Source organism: Rhinoderma darwinii, chromosome 3 (genome assembly GCF_050947455.1).
Source record: "Rhinoderma darwinii isolate aRhiDar2 chromosome 3, aRhiDar2.hap1, whole genome shotgun sequence".
NCBI classification, from domain to species: domain Eukaryota; kingdom Metazoa; phylum Chordata; class Amphibia; order Anura; family Rhinodermatidae; genus Rhinoderma; species Rhinoderma darwinii.
In genome coordinates this window covers 414,963,826-414,980,421 of record NC_134689.1, presented here as the reverse complement: position 1 = coordinate 414,980,421, position 16,596 = coordinate 414,963,826, and the positions used below count along the sequence as shown (strand labels likewise).

Genomic DNA, 16,596 nt, shown 5'->3' with positions numbered 1-16,596 from the left:
GGTTGCCTCGTTAGCGCAGTAGGAAGCGTGTCAGTCTCATAATCTGAAGGTCGTGAGTTCGATCCTCACACGAGGCACTGTTCAGTGAGTTTTTGTCTTCCTCCATTCATGCAGGAAATCTGTTTTTTCTGCCGAAACGTTTTTAATATATGAGGAAAGTGTTGTTGATTTCCTTGTCATTTTTGAGTGAGTAGAAGAGATGGGAATGATTTGAGCTTTAAATCCAAAATAGGATCTTGCCTAAAAAGAAACAATATTAAAGCAAAGTCCCAATCAGATTGGGTAAAATAGTCTGATGGTTTCTTATTTATTGGCGAAACTAGTTCATTAAAAAAAGGAAAATTAGCCAAACTGACAGGATAAAGGGGTTGTTGACTTGGAGTGAGAAGGGAACAATAGGAATTATTTGAGTTTTCAAGCTCAAATAGGATCTGGTGAAAAGAGGAGGAATGGGTAAACAAAGATAAGTTAGAATTTATGGCCACAAAGAGCACTTTTATCCTATAACGCTCAACCTTTGAAAATGCAAGACTAGTAAAAGGTTATTTCCCATACCGGGAGTCGAACCCAGGCCACCTGGGTGAAAACCAGGAATCCTAACCGCTAGACCACATGGAAGCAGTTATTAAGTACAATGAGTCATGGACTAAGAAAAAGTGGGAATAAAGAAAATGTATATATATTTTTTCATTTTGCCGCTTTGAGCTTGTCTACAAACATATGGTGGTTGCCTCGTTAGCGCAGTAGGAAGCGTGTCAGTCTCATAATCTGAAGGTCGTGAGTTCGATCCTCACACGAGGCACTGTTCAGTGAGTTTTTGTCTTCCTCCATTCATGCAGGAAATCGGGTTTTTCTGCCGAAACGTTTTTAATATATGAGGAAAGTGTTGTTGATTTCCTTGTCATTTTTGAGTGAGTAGAAGAGATGGGAATGATTTGAGCTTTAAATCCAAAATAGGATCTTGCCTAAAAAGAAACAAAATGAAAGCAAAGTCCCAATCAGATTGGGTGAAATAGTCTGATGGTTTCTTATTTATTGGCGAAACTAAAAAAAGGAAAATGAGCCAAACTGACAGGATAAAGGGGTTGTTGACTTGGAGTGAGAAGGGAACAATAGGAATTATTTGAGTTTTCAAGGTCAAATAGGATCTTGTGAAAAGAGGAGGAATGGGTAAACAAAGATAAGTTAGAATTTATGGCCACAAAGAGCACTTTTATCCTATAACGCTCAACCTCTGAAAATGCAAGACTAGTTAAAGGTTCTTCCCCATACCAGGAGCCGAACCCAGGCCACCTGGGTGAAAACCAGGAATCCTAACCGCTAGACCATATGGAAGCAGTTATTAAGTAAAATGAGTTATGGACTAAGAAAAAGTGGGAATAAAGATAATGTATATATATTTTTTCATTTTGCCGCTTTGAGCTTGTCTACAAACATCTGGTGGTTGCCTCGTTAGCGCAGTAGGAAGCGTGTCAGTCTCATAATCTGAAGGTCATGAGTTCGATCCTCACACGAGGCACTATTCAGTGAGTTTTTGTCTTCCTCCATTCATGCAGGAAATCGGGTTTTTCTGCCGAAACGTTTTTAATATATGAGGAAAGGTCAAAGTCGACCTCCCACAATAATCAAGAGGGCATAGCTTCTGTGACTGCATGATCACCAAGATGTACAATTATTTTCTATTGCGGTTATATAACAAAAGCTAGAACCCTGCATTTAGAAAGGGAAAATACTATTACCAACTCAATGGGAAAAAACTGGGAAATAAATGTATGAATTTCAGTTGACTGAAAAGTTAAGGGTAGTAACCAGTGTCAGGCAGCTACTGCCAAGGCAAAAAGACTGTAAATTAGTTTCCATTTGGATAATCTACAATGTGGATCATACTAATTTCCAAGGTCTGTCTGTACTGAACACCCTACGAGCTGGAAGTAGAGCCAGTGTTTGCATTACATGCCATAAAAAGACCCTTTAAATTTGTTGATTTTATATGCCCTCAATTCCATTCGTTTAATTATCTCTATGAGAGAATATTATTAAAAAAATTTGTGTTTCTAAATCGTGTTTATGGAGTACAACAAGCACTATCAATACAATACCTAAATGAAAAGGTACTACACTCAGAATGAAGTAAACTGTGGCAAGGTCCCACCGAGAGTTGAACTCGGATTACTGGATTCAAAGTCCAGAGTGCTAACCATTACACCATGGAACCCTTGACAATAGAGCAAAGTTTGGATATTTCTACTAAACAGGCAGTACGTGTAATTACAATAAAGGGTCGGCTATCAATCAAAGTCGACCTCCCACAATAATCAAGAGGGCATAGATTCTGTGCCTGCATGATCACCAAGATGTACAATTATTTTCTGTTGCGGTTATATAACAAAAGCTAGAACCCTGCATTTGGAAAGGGAAAATACTATTACCAACTCAATGGGAAAAAACTGGGAAATGAAATTATGAATTTCAGTTGACTGAAAACTTAACTGTTGTAACCAGTGTCAGGCAGCTACTGCCAAGGCAAAAAGACTGTAAATTAGTTTCCAATTGGATAATCTACAATGTGGATCAAACTAATTTCCAAGGTATGTCTGTACTGAACACCCTACAAGCTGGAAGTAGAGCCAGTGTATGCATTACATGCCATAAAAATACCCTTTAAATGTGTTGATTTTATATGCCCTCAATTACATTGGTTTAATTATCTCTACGAGAGAATATTATCAAATTTTTTTTTGTTGTTAAATCGTGTTTATGGCGTACAACAAGCACTATCAATACAATACCTCATTGAAAAAGGATTACACTCAGAATGAATTAAACTGTGGCAAGGTCCCACCGAGAGTTGAACACGGATTGATGGATTCAGAGTCCAGAATGCTAACCATTAAACCATGGAAGCCTTGACAATAGAGGTCAGTTTGGATATTTCTGCTAAACAGGCAGTACGTGTAATTACAATAACAGGTCGGCTATCATTCAAAATCGACCTCCCGCAATAATCAAGAGGGCATAGCTTCTGTGCCTGCATGATCACCAAGATGTACAATTATTTTCTATTGCGGTTAAATAACAAAAGCTACAACCCTGCATTTGGAAAAGGAAAATACTATTAACAACTCAATGGGAAAAAACTGGGAAATTAAATTATGAATTTCAGTTGACTGAAAACTTAACTGTTGTAACCAGTGTCAGGCAGCTAATGCCAAGGCAAAAAGACTGTAAATTTGTTTCCAATTGGATAATCTACAATGTGGATCATACTAATTTCCAAGATCTGTCTGTACTGAACACCCTACGAGCTGGAAGTAGAGCCAGTATTTGCATTACATGCCATAAAAAGACTCTTTAAATTTGTTAATTTTATATGCCCTCAATTACATTGGTTTAATTATCTCTACGAGAGAATATTATCACATTTTTTTTGTTGTTAAATCGTGTTTATGGCGTACAACAATCACTATAAATACAATACCTCATTGTAAAAGGATTACACTCAGAAGGAAGTAAACTGTGGCAAGGTCCCACCGAAAGTTGAACTCGGATTGCTGGATTCAGAATCCAGAGTGCTAACCATTACACCATGGAACCCTTGACAACAGAGTGCAGTTTGGATATTTCTACTAAACAGGCAGTACGTGTAATTACAATAACAGGTCGGCTATCATTCAAAATCGACCTCCCACAATAATCAAGAGGGCATTGCTTCTGTGCCTGCATGATCACCAAGATGTACAATTATTTTCTATTGTGGTTATATAACAAAAGCTAGGACCCTGCATTTGGAAAGGGAAAATACTATTAACAACTCAATGGGAAAAAACTGGGAAATTAAATTATGAATTTCAGTTGACTGAAAAGTTAACTGTTGTAACCAGTGTCAGGCAGCTACTGCCAAGGCAAAAAGACTGTAAATTAGTTTCCATTTGGATAATCTACAATGTGGATAATACTAATTTCCAAGGTCTGTCTGTACTGAACACCCTACGAGCTGGAAGTAGAGCCAGTGTTTGCATTACATGCCATAAAAAGGCTCTTTAAATTTGTTAATTTTATATGCCCTCAATTACATTGGTTTAATTATCTCTACGAGAGAATATTATCACATTTTGTTTGTTGTTAAATCCTGTTTATGGCGTACAACAATCACTATCAATACAATACCTCATTGAAAATGGATTACACTCAGAAGGAAGTAAACTGTGGCAAGGTCCCACCGAGAGGTGAACTCTGATTGCTGGATTCAGAATCCAGAGTGCTAACCATTACACCATGGAACCTTTGACAATAGAGTGCAGTTTGGATATTTCTACTAAACAGGCAGTACGTGTAATTACAATAACAGGTCGGCTATCATTCAAAATCGACCTCCCACAATAATCAAGAGGGCATAGCTTCTGTGCCTGCATGATCACCAAGATGTACAATTATTTTCTATTGCGGTTATATAACAAAAGCTAGAACCCTGCATTTGGAAAGGGAAAATACTGTTAACAACTCAATGGGATAAAACTGGGAAATGAAATTATGAATTTCAGTTGACTGAAAACTTAACTGTTGTAACCAGTGTCAGGCAGCTAATGCCAAGGCAAAAAGACTGTAAATTAGTTTCCAATTGGATAATCTACAATGTGGATCATACTAATTTCCAAGGTCTGTCTGTACTGAACACCCTACGAGCTGGAAGTAGAGCCAGTGTTTGCATTACATGCCATAAAAAGACTCTTTAAATTTGTTAATTTTTATGCCCTCAAATACATTGGTTTAATTATCTCTACGAGAGAATATTATCATATTTTTTTTTTGTTAAATCGTGTTTATGGCGTACAACAATCACTATCAATACAATAGCTCATTGTAAAAGGATTACACTCAGAAGGAAGTAAACTGTGGCAAGGTCCCACCGAAAGTCGAACTCGGATTGCTGGATTCAGAATCCAGAGTGCTAACCATTACACCATGGAACCCTTGACAACAGAGTGCAGTTTGGATATTTCTACTAAACAGGCAGTACGTGTAATTACAATAACAGGTCGGCTATCATTCAAAATCGACCTCCCACAATAATCAAGAGGGCATTGCTTCTGTGCCTGCATGATCACCAAGATGTACAATTATTTTCTATTGCGGTTATATAACAAAAGCTAGAACCCTGCATTTGGAAAGGGAAAATACTATTAACAACTCAATGGGAAAAAACTGGGAAATTAAATTATGAATTTCAGTTGACTGAAAACTTAACTGTTGTAACCAGTGTCAGGCAGCTACTGCCAAGGCAAAAAGACTGTAATTTAGTTTCCATTTGGATAATCTACAATGTGGATAATACTAATTTCCAAGGTCTGTCTGTACTGAACACCCTACGAGCTGGAAGTAGAGCCAGTGTTTGTATTACATGCCATAAAAACACTCTTTAAATTTGTTATTTTTATATGCCCTCAATTACATTGGTTTAATTATCTCTACGAGAGAATATTATCATATTTTATTTGTTGTTAAATCCTGTTTATGGCGTACAACAATCACTATCAATACAATACCTCATTGAAAATGGATTACACTCAGAAGGAAGTAAACTGTGGCAAGGTCCCACCAAGAGGTGAACTCGGATTGCTGGATTCAGAATCCAGAGTGCTAACCATTACACCATGGAACCCTTGACAATAGAGTGCAGTTTGGATATTTCTACTAAACAGGCAGTACGTGTAATTACAATAACAGGTCAGCCATCATTCAAAATCGACCTCCCACAATAATCAAGAGGGCATTGCTTCTGTGCCTGCATGATCACCAAGATGTACAATTATTTTCTATTGCGGTTATATAAAAAAAGCTAGAACCCTGCATTTGGAAAGGGAAAATACTATTAACAACTCAATGGGAAAAAACTGGGAAATTAAATTATGAATTTCAGTTGACTGAAAACTTAACTGTTGTAACCAGTGTCAGGCAGCTACTGCCAAGGCAAAAAGACTGTAAATTAGTTTCCAATTGGATAATCTACAATGTGGATCAAACTAATTTCCAAGGTATGTCTGTACTGAACACCCTACAAGCTGGAAGTAGAGCCAGTGTTTGCATTACATGCCATAAAAAGACTCTTTAAAATTGTTAATTTTATATGCCCTCAATTAAATTGGTTTAATTATCTCTACGAGAGAATATTATCACATTTTTTATGTTGTTAAATCGTGTTTATGGCGTACAACAATCACTATCAATACAATACCTCATTGAAAAAGGATTACACTCAGAAGGAAGTAATCTGTGGCAAGGTCCCACTGAGAGTTGAACTTGGATTGCTGGATTCAGAGTCCAGAGTGCTAACCATTACACCATCGAACCCTTGGCAGTAGTGGTCAGTTTGGATATTTCTGCTAAACAGGCAGTACGTGTAATTACAATAACAGGTCGGCTATCATTCAAAATCGACCTCCCGCAATAATCAAGAGGGCATAGCTTCTGTGCCTGCATGATCACCAAGATGTACAATTATTTTCTATTGCGGTTATATAACAAAAGCTACAACCCTGCATTTGGAAAAGGAAAATACTATTAACAACTCAATGGGAAAAAAATGGGAAATTAAATTATGAATTTCAGTTGACTGAAAACTTAACTGTTGTAACCAGTGTCAGGCAGCTACTGCCATGGCAAAAAGACTGTAAATTAATTTCCATTTGGACAATGTGGATCATACTAATTTCCAAGGTCTGTCTGTACTGAACAACCTACGAGCTGGAAGTAGAGCCAGTGTTTGCATTACATGCCATAAAAAGACTCTTTAAATTTGTTAATTTTATATGCCCTCAATTACATTGGTTTAATTATCTCTACGAGAGAATATTATCACATTTTTTTTGTTGTTAAATCGTGTTTATGGCGTACAACAATCACTATCAATACACTACCTCATTGAAAAAGGATTACACTCAGAAGGAAGTAAACTGTGGCAAGATCCCACTGAGAGTTGAACTTGGATTGCTGGATTTAGAGTCCAGAGTGCTATCCATTACACCATCGAACCCTTGGCAGTAGAGGTCAGTTTGGATATTTCTGCTAAACAGGCAGTACGTGTAATTACAATAACAGGTCGGCTATCATTCAAAATCGACCTCCCGCAATAATCAAGAGGGCATAGCTTCTGTGCCTGCATGATCACCAAGATGTACAATTATTTTCTATTGCGGTTATATAACAAAATCTAGAACCCTGCATTTGGAAAGGGAAAATACTATTAACAACTCAATGGGAAAAAACTGGGAAATTAAATTATGAATTTCAGTTGACTGAAAACTTAACTGTTGTAACCAGTGTCAGGCAGCTACTGCCAAGGCAAAAAGACTGTAAATTAGTTTCGATTTGGACAATGTGGATCATACTAATTTCCAAGGTCTGTCTGTACTGAACACCCTACGAGCTGGAAGTAGAGCCAGTGTTTGCATTACATGCCATAAAAAGACTCTTTAAATTTGTTAATTTTATATGCCCTCAATTAAATTGGTTTAATTATCTCTACGAGAGAATATTATAAAAAAATTTTTGTTGTTAAATCGTGTTTATGGCGTACAACAATCACTATCAATACATTACCTCATTGAAAAAGGATTACACTCAGAATGAATTAAACTGTGGCAAGGTCCCACCGAGAGTTGAACACGGATTGATGGATTCAGAGTCCAGAGTGCTAACCATTAAACCATGGAAGCCTTGACAATAGAGTGCAGTTTGGATGTTTCTACTAAACAGGCAGTACGTGTAATTACAATAACAGGTCGGCTATCATTCAAAATCGACCTCCCACAATAATCAAGAAGGCATAGCTTCTGTGCCTGCATGATCACCAAGATGTACAATTATTTTCTATTGCGGTTCTATAAAAAAAGCTAGAACCCTGCATTTAGAAAGGGAAAATACTATTACCAACTCAATGGGAAAAAACTGGGAAATGAAATTATGAATTTCAGTTGACTGAAAACTTAACTGTTGTAACCAGTGTAAGGCAGCTACTGCCAAGGCAAAAAGACTGTAAATTAGTTTCCAATTGGATAATCTACAATGTGGATCATACTAATTTCCAAGGTCTGTCTGTACTGAACACCCTACGAGCTGGTAGTAGAGCCAGTGTTTGCATTACATGCCATAAAAAGACTCTTTAAATGTGTTAATTTTATATGCCCTCAATTACATTGGTTTAATTATCTCTACGAGAGAATATTATCACATTTTTTTTGTTTATGGCGTACAACAATCACTATCAATACAATACCTCATTGAAAAAGGATTACACTCAGAAGGAAGTAAACTCTGGCAAGGTCCCACCGAGAGTTGAACTCGGATTTCTGGATTCAGAGTCTAGAGTGCTAATCATTACATCCTGGAACCCTTGACAATAGAGTGCAGTTTGGATATTTCTACTAAACAGGCAGTACGTGTAATTACAATAACAGGTCGGCTATCATTCAAAATCGACCTACCACAATAATCAAGAGGGCATTGCTTCTGTGCCTGCATGATCACCAAGATGTACTATTATTTTCTATTGCGGTTATATAAAAAAAGCTAGAACCCTGCATTTGGAAAGGGAAAATACTATTAACAACTCAATGGGAAAAAACTGGGAAATGAAATTATGAATTTCAGTTGACTGAAAACTTAACTGTTGTAACCAGTGTAATGCAGCTACTGCCAAGGCAAAAATACTGTAAATTAGTTTCCATTTGGATAATCTACAATGTGGATCATACTAATTTCCAAGGTCTGTCTGTACTGAACACACTACGAGCTGGAAGTAGAGCCAGTGTTTGCATTACATGCATAAAAAGACTCTTTAAATTTGTTAATTTTATATGCCCTCAATTACATTGGTTTAATTATCTCTACAAGAGAATATTATCACATTTTTTTTGTTGTTAAATCGTGTTTATGGCGTACAACAATCACTATCAATACAATACCTCATTGAAAAAGGATTACACTCAGAAGGAAGTAAACTGTGGCAAGGTCCCACCGATGGTTGAACTTGGATTGCTGGATTCAGAGTCCAGAGTGCTAACCATTACACCATGGAACCCTTGACAATCGAGTGCAGTTTGGATATTTCTACTAAACAGGCAGTACGTGTAATTACAATAACAGGTCGGCTATCATTCAAAATCGACCTCCCAAAATAATCAAGAGGGCATAGCTTCTGTGCCTACATGATCACCAAGATGTACAATTATTTTCTATTGCGGTTATGTAACAAAAGCTAGAACCCTGCATTTGGAAAGGGAAAATACTATTAACAACTCAATGGGAAAAAACTGGGAAATGAAATTATGAATTTCAGTTGACTGAAAACGTAACTGTTGTAACCAGTGTCAGGCAGCTACTGCCAAGGCAAAAAGACTGTAAATTAGTTTCCATTTGGATAATCTACTATGTGGATAATACTAATTTCCAAGGTCTGTCTGTACTGAACACCCTACGAGCTGGAAGTAGAGCCAGTATTTGCATTACATGCCACAAAAAGACTCTTTAAATTTGTTAATTTTATATGCCCTCAAATACATTGGTTTAATTATCTCTACGAGAGAATATTATCACATTTTCTTTGTTGTTAAATCGTGCTTATGGCGTACAACAATCACTATCAATACCTCATTGTAAAAGGATTACACTCAGAAGGAAGTAAACTGTGGCAAGGTCCCACCGAGAGTTGAACTCGGATTGCTGAATTCAGAGTCCAGAGTGCTAACCATTACACCATGGAACCCTTGACAATAGAGTGCAGTTTGGATATATCTACTAAACAGGCAGTACGTGTAATTACAATAACAGGTCGGCTATCATTCAAAATCGACCTCCCACAATAATCAAGAGGGCACAGCTTCTGTGCCTGCAAGATCACCAAGATGTACAATTATTTTCTATTGCGGTTATATAACAAAAGCTAGAACCCTGCATTTGGAAAGGGAAAATACTATTAACAACTCAATGGGAAAAAACTGGGAAATTAAATTATAAATTTCAGTTGACTGAAAACTTAACTGTTGTAACCAGTGTCAGGCAGCTACTGCCAAGGCAAAAAGACTGTAAATTAGTTTCCATTTGGATAATCTACTATGTGGATAATACTAATTTCCAAGGTCTGTCTGTACTGAACACCCTACGAGCTGGAAGTAGAGCCAGTATTTGCATTACATGCCATAAAAAGACTCTTTAAATTTGTTAATTTTATATGCCCTCAAATACATTGGTTTAATTATCTCTACGAGAGAATATTATCACATTTTTTTTGTTGTTAAATCGTGTTTATGGCGTACAACAATCACTATCAATACAATACCTCATTGAAAAAGTATTACACTGAGAAGGAGGTAAACTGTGGCAAGGTCCCACCGAGAGTTGAACTCGGATTGCTGAATTCAGAGTCCAGAGTGCTAACCATTACACCATGGAACCCTTGACAATAGAGTGCAGTTTGGATATATCTACTAAACAGGCAGTACGTGTAATTACAATAACAGGTCGGCTATCATTCAAAATCGACCTCCCACAATAATCAAGAGGGCACAGCTTCTGTGCCTGCATGATCACCAAGATGTACAATTATTTTCTTGTGCGGTTATATAACAAAAGCTAGAACCCTGCATTTGGAAAGTGAAAATACTATTAACAACTCAATGGGAAAAAACTGGGAAATTAAATTATAAATTTCAGTTGACTGAAAACTTAACTGTTGTAACCAGTGTCAGGCAGCTACTGCCAAGGCAAAAAGACTGTAAATTAGTTTCCATTTGGATAATCTACAATGTGGATAATACTAATTTCCAAGGTCTGTCTGTACTGAACACCCTACGAGCTGGAAGTAGAGCCAGTGTTTGCATTACATGCCATAAAAAGACTCTTTAAATTTGTTAATTTTATATGCCCTCAAATACATTGGTTTAATTATCTCTACGAGAGAATATTATCACATTTTTTTTGTTGTTAAATCGTGTTAATGGCGTACAACAATCACTATCAATACAATACCTCGTTGAAAAAGGATTACACTCAGAAGGAAGTAAACTGTGGCAAGGTCCCACCGAGAGTTGAACTTGGATTGCTGGATTCAGAGTCCAGAGTGCTAACCATTACACCATGGAACCCTTGAAAATAGAGTGTAGTTTGGATATTTCTACTAAACAGGCAGTACGTGTAATTACAATAACAGGTCGGCTATCATTCAAAATCGACCTCCCACAATAATCAAGAGGGCATAGCTTCTGTGCCTGCATGATCACCAAGATGTACAATTATTTTCTATTGCGGTTATATAACAAAAGCTAGAACCCTGCATTTGGAAAGTGAAAATACTATTAACAACTCAATGGGAAAAAACTGGGAAATTAAATTATAAATTTCAGTTGACTGAAAACTTAACTGTTGTAACCAGTGTCAGGCAGCTACTGCCAAGGCAAAAAGACTGTAAATTAGTTTCCATTTGGATAATCTACAATGTGGATAATACTAATTTCCAAGGTCTGTCTGTACTGAACACCCTACGAGCTGGAAGTAGAGCCAGTGTTTGCATTACATGCCATAAAAAGACTCTTTAAATTTGTTAATTTTATATGCCCTCAAATACATTGGTTTAATTATCTCTACGAGAGAATATTATCACATTTTTTTTGTTGTTAAATCGTGTTAATGGCGTACAACAATCACTATCAATACAATACCTCGTTGAAAAAGGATTACACTCAGAAGGAAGTAAACTGTGGCAAGGTCCCACCGAGAGTTGAACTTGGATTGCTGGATTCAGAGTCCAGAGTGCTAACCATTACACCATGGAACCCTTGAAAATAGAGAGTAGTTTGGATATTTCTACTAAACAGGCAGTACGTGTAATTACAATAACAGGTCGGCTATCATTCAAAATCGACCTCCCACAATAATCAAGAGGGCATAGCTTCTGTGCCTGCATGATCACCAAGATGTACAATTATTTTCTATTGCGATTATATAACAAAAGCTAGAACCCTGCATTTGGAAAGTGAAAATACTATTAACAACTCAATGGGAAAAAACTGGGAAATTAAATTATAAATTTCAGTTGACTGAAAACTTAACTGTTGTAACCAGTGTCAGGCAGCTACTGCCAAGGCAAAAAGACTGTAAATTAGTTTCCATTTGGATAATCTACAATGTGGATAATACTAATTTCCAAGGTCTGTCTGTACTGAACACCCTACGAGCTGGAAGTAGAGCCAGTGTTTGCATTACATGCCATAAAAAGACTCTTTAAATTTGTTAATTTTATATGCCCTCAATTACATTGGTTTAATTATCTCTACGAGAGAATATTATCACCTTTTTTTTGTTGTTAAATCATGTTTATGGCGTACAACAATCACTATCAATACAATACCTCATTGAAAAAGGATTACACTGAGAAGGAAGTAAACTGTGGCAAGGTCCCACCGAGAGTTGAACTCGGATTGCTGAATTCAGAGTCCAGAGTGCTAACCATTACACCATGGAACCCTTGACAATAGAGTGTAGTTTGGATATTTCTACTAAACAGGCAGTACGTGTAATTACAATAACAGGTCGGCTATCATTCAAAATCGACCTCCCACAATAATCAAGAGGGCATAGCTTCTGTGCCTGCATGATCACCAAGATGTACAATTATTTTCTATTGCGGTTATATAACAAAAGCTAGAACCCTGCATTTGGAAAGGGAAAATACTATTAACAACTCAATGGGAAAAAACTGGGAAATGAAATTATGAATTTCAGTTGACTGAAAACTTAACTGTTGTAACCAGTGTCAGGCAGCTACTGCCAAGGCAAAAAGACTGTAAATTAGTTTCCATTTGGATAATCTACTATGTGGCTAATACTAATTTCCAACGTCTGTCTGTACTGAACACCCTACGAGCTGGAAGTAGAGCCAGTATTTGCATTACATGCCATAAAAAGACTCTTCAAATTTGTTAATTTTATATGCCCTCAAATACATTGGTTTAATTATCTCTACGAGAGAATATTATCACATTTTTTTTGTTGTTAAATCGTGTTTATGGCGTACAACAATCACTATCAATACAATACCTCATTGAAAAAGGATTACACTAAGAAGGAGGTAAACGGTGGCAAGGTCCCACCGAGAGTTGAACTCGGATTGCTGAATTCAGAGTCCAGAGTGCTAACCATTACACCATGGAACCCTTGACAATAGAGTGCAGTTTGGATATATCTACTAAACAGGCAGTACGTGTAATTACAATAACAGGTCGGCTATCATTCAAAATCGACCTCCCACAATAATCAAGAGGGCACAGCTTCTGTGCCTGCATGATCACCAAGATGTACAATTATTTTCTTGTGCGGTTATATAACAAAAGCTAGAACCCTGCATTTGGAAAGTGAAAATACTATTAACAACTCAATGGGAAAAAACTGGGAAATTAAATTATAAATTTCAGTTGACTGAAAACTTAACTGTTGTAACCAGTGTCAGGCAGCTACTGCCAAGGCAAAAAGACTGTAAATTAGTTTCCATTTGGATAATCTACAATGTGGATAATACTAATTTCCAAGGTCTGTCTGTACTGAACACCCTACGAGCTGGAAGTAGAGCCAGTGTTTGCATTACATGCCATAAAAAGACTCTTTAAATTTGTTAATTTTATATGCCCTCAAATACATTGGTTTAATTATCTCTACGAGAGAATATTATCACATTTTTTTTGTTGTTAAATCGTGTTAATGGCGTACAACAATCACTATCAATACAATACCTCGTTGAAAAAGGATTACACTCAGAAGGAAGTAAACTGTGGCAAGGTCCCACCGAGAGTTGAACTTGGATTGCTGGATTCAGAGTCCAGAGTGCTAACCATTACACCATGGAACCCTTGAAAATAGAGTGTAGTTTGGATATTTCTACTAAACAGGCAGTACGTGTAATTACAATAACAGGTCGGCTATCATTCAAAATCGACCTCCCACAATAATCAAGAGGGCATAGCTTCTGTGCCTGCATGATCACCAAGATGTACAATTATTTTCTATTGCGGTTATATAACAAAAGCTAGAACCCTGCATTTGGAAAGTGAAAATACTATTAACAACTCAATGGGAAAAAACTGGGAAATTAAATTATAAATTTCAGTTGACTGAAAACTTAACTGTTGTAACCAGTGTCAGGCAGCTACTGCCAAGGCAAAAAGACTGTAAATTAGTTTCCATTTGGATAATCTACAATGTGGATAATACTAATTTCCAAGGTCTGTCTGTACTGAACACCCTACGAGCTGGAAGTAGAGCCAGTGTTTGCATTACATGCCATAAAAAGACTCTTTAAATTTGTTAATTTTATATGCCCTCAAATACATTGGTTTAATTATCTCTACGAGAGAATATTATCACATTTTTTTTGTTGTTAAATCGTGTTAATGGCGTACAACAATCACTATCAATACAATACCTCGTTGAAAAAGGATTACACTCAGAAGGAAGTAAACTGTGGCAAGGTCCCACCAAGAGTTGAACTTGGATTGCTGGATTCAGAGTCCAGAGTGCTAACCATTACACCATGGAACCCTTGAAAATAGAGTGTAGTTTGGATATTTCTACTAAACAGGCAGTACGTGTAATTACAATAACAGGTCGGCTATCATTCAAAATCGACCTCCCACAATAATCAAGAGGGCATAGCTTCTGTGCCTGCATGATCACCAAGATGTACAATTATTTTCTATTGCGATTATATAACAAAAGCTAGAACCCTGCATTTGGAAAGTGAAAATACTATTAACAACTCAATGGGAAAAAACTGGGAAATTAAATTATAAATTTCAGTTGACTGAAAACTTAACTGTTGTAACCAGTGTCAGGCAGCTACTGCCAAGGCAAAAAGACTGTAAATTAGTTTCCATTTGGATAATCTACAATGTGGATAATACTAATTTCCAAGGTCTGTCTGTACTGAACACCCTACGAGCTGGAAGTAGAGCCAGTGTTTGCATTACATGCCATAAAAAGACTCTTTAAATTTGTTAATTTTATATGCCCTCAATTACATTGGTTTAATTATCTCTACGAGAGAATATTATCACCTTTTTTTTGTTGTTAAATCATGTTTATGGCGTACAACAATCACTATCAATACAATACCTCATTGAAAAAGGATTACACTGAGAAGGAAGTAAACTGTGGCAAGGTCCCACCGAGAGTTGAACTCGGATTGCTGAATTCAGAGTCCAGAGTGCTAACCATTACACCATGGAACCCTTGACAATAGAGTGTAGTTTGGATATTTCTACTAAACAGGCAGTACGTGTAATTACAATAACAGGTCGGCTATCATTCAAAATCGACCTCCCACAATAATCAAGAGGGCATAGCTTCTGTGCCTGCATGATCACCAAGATGTACAATTATTTTCTATTGCGGTTATATAACAAAAGCTAGAACCCTGCATTTGGAAAGGGAAAATACTATTAACAACTCAATGGGAAAAAACTGGGAAATGAAATTATGAATTTCAGTTGACTGAAAACTTAACTGTTGTAACCAGTGTCAGGCAGCTACTGCCAAGGCAAAAAGACTGTAAATTAGTTTCCATTTGGATAATCTACAATGTGGATAATACTAATTTCCAAGGTCTGTCTGTACTGAACACCCTACGAGCTGGAAGTAGAGCCAGTGTTTGCATTACATGCCATAAAAAGACTCTTTAAATTTGTTAATTTTATATGCCCTCAATTACATTGGTTTAATTATCTCTACGAGAGAATATTATCACATTTTTTTTGTTGTTAAATCGTGTTAATGGCGTACAACAATCACTATCAATACAATACCTCGTTGAAAAAGGATTACACTCAGAAGGAAGTAAACTGTGGCAAGGTCCCACCGAGAGTTGAACTTGGATTGCTGGATTCAGAGTGCAGAGTGCTAACCATTAAACCATGGAACCCTTGACAATATAGTGCAGTTTGGATATTTCTACTAAACAGGCAGTACGTGTAATTACAATAACAGGTCGGCTATCATTCAAAATCGACCTCCCACAATAATCAAGAGGGCATAGCTTCTGTGCCTACATGATCACCAAGATGTACAATTATTTTCTATTGCGGTTATATAACAAAAGCTAGAACCCTGCATTTGGAAAGGGAAAATACTATTAACAACTCAATGGGAAAAAACTGGGAAATGAAATTATAAATTTCAGTTGACTGAAAACTTAACTGTTGTAATCAGTGTCAGGCAGCTACTGCCAAGACAAAAAGACTGTAAATTAGTTTCCATTTGGATAATCTACAATGTGGATAATACTAATTTCCAAGGTCTGTCTGTACTGAACACCCTACGAGCTGGAAGTAGAGCCAGTGTTTGCATTACATGCCATAAAAAGACTCTTTAAATTTGTTAATTTTATATGCCCTCAAATACATTGGTTTAATTATCTCTACGAGAGAATATTATCACATTTTTTTTGTTGTTAAATCGTGTTTATGGCGTACAACAATCACTATCAATACAATACCTCATTGAAAAAGGATTACACTAAGAAGGAGGTAAACTGTGGCAAGGTCCCACCAAGAGTTG

The 16,596-nt window shown here is 36.8% G+C and overlaps 13 non-coding genes across 13 annotated transcripts; 2 read left to right on the top strand and 11 right to left on the bottom strand.

Annotated features, from left to right (window-relative positions):
* Positions 1–4: 4 nt before the first annotated feature.
* Positions 5–77, top strand: TRNAM-CAU (transfer RNA methionine (anticodon CAU)). The gene has a single exon. It is a non-coding gene; the product is annotated as a tRNA-Met (tRNA).
* Positions 78–729: 652 nt separating this feature from the next.
* On the top strand, positions 730–802 carry TRNAM-CAU (transfer RNA methionine (anticodon CAU)). The gene has a single exon. It is a non-coding gene; the product is annotated as a tRNA-Met (tRNA).
* A 1,341-nt stretch (positions 803–2,143) lies between these two features.
* Positions 2,144–2,215, bottom strand: TRNAQ-UUG (transfer RNA glutamine (anticodon UUG)). Its single transcript has one exon. It is a non-coding gene; the product is annotated as a tRNA-Gln (tRNA).
* Positions 2,216–4,898: 2,683 nt separating this feature from the next.
* On the bottom strand, positions 4,899–4,970 carry TRNAQ-CUG (transfer RNA glutamine (anticodon CUG)). Its single transcript has one exon. It is a non-coding gene; the product is annotated as a tRNA-Gln (tRNA).
* A 4,718-nt stretch (positions 4,971–9,688) lies between these two features.
* Positions 9,689–9,760, bottom strand: TRNAQ-CUG (transfer RNA glutamine (anticodon CUG)). Its single transcript has one exon. It is a non-coding gene; the product is annotated as a tRNA-Gln (tRNA).
* A 617-nt stretch (positions 9,761–10,377) lies between these two features.
* On the bottom strand, positions 10,378–10,449 carry TRNAQ-CUG (transfer RNA glutamine (anticodon CUG)). Its single transcript has one exon. It is a non-coding gene; the product is annotated as a tRNA-Gln (tRNA).
* A 617-nt stretch (positions 10,450–11,066) lies between these two features.
* On the bottom strand, positions 11,067–11,138 carry TRNAQ-CUG (transfer RNA glutamine (anticodon CUG)). Its single transcript has one exon. It is a non-coding gene; the product is annotated as a tRNA-Gln (tRNA).
* Positions 11,139–11,755: 617 nt separating this feature from the next.
* On the bottom strand, positions 11,756–11,827 carry TRNAQ-CUG (transfer RNA glutamine (anticodon CUG)). Its single transcript has one exon. It is a non-coding gene; the product is annotated as a tRNA-Gln (tRNA).
* A 617-nt stretch (positions 11,828–12,444) lies between these two features.
* On the bottom strand, positions 12,445–12,516 carry TRNAQ-CUG (transfer RNA glutamine (anticodon CUG)). Its single transcript has one exon. It is a non-coding gene; the product is annotated as a tRNA-Gln (tRNA).
* Positions 12,517–13,133: 617 nt separating this feature from the next.
* TRNAQ-CUG (transfer RNA glutamine (anticodon CUG)) lies at positions 13,134–13,205 on the bottom strand. Its single transcript has one exon. It is a non-coding gene; the product is annotated as a tRNA-Gln (tRNA).
* Positions 13,206–13,822: 617 nt separating this feature from the next.
* On the bottom strand, positions 13,823–13,894 carry TRNAQ-CUG (transfer RNA glutamine (anticodon CUG)). Its single transcript has one exon. It is a non-coding gene; the product is annotated as a tRNA-Gln (tRNA).
* Positions 13,895–14,511: 617 nt separating this feature from the next.
* TRNAQ-CUG (transfer RNA glutamine (anticodon CUG)) lies at positions 14,512–14,583 on the bottom strand. Its single transcript has one exon. It is a non-coding gene; the product is annotated as a tRNA-Gln (tRNA).
* A 617-nt stretch (positions 14,584–15,200) lies between these two features.
* Positions 15,201–15,272, bottom strand: TRNAQ-CUG (transfer RNA glutamine (anticodon CUG)). The gene has a single exon. It is a non-coding gene; the product is annotated as a tRNA-Gln (tRNA).
* Positions 15,273–16,596: the final 1,324 nt, after the last annotated feature.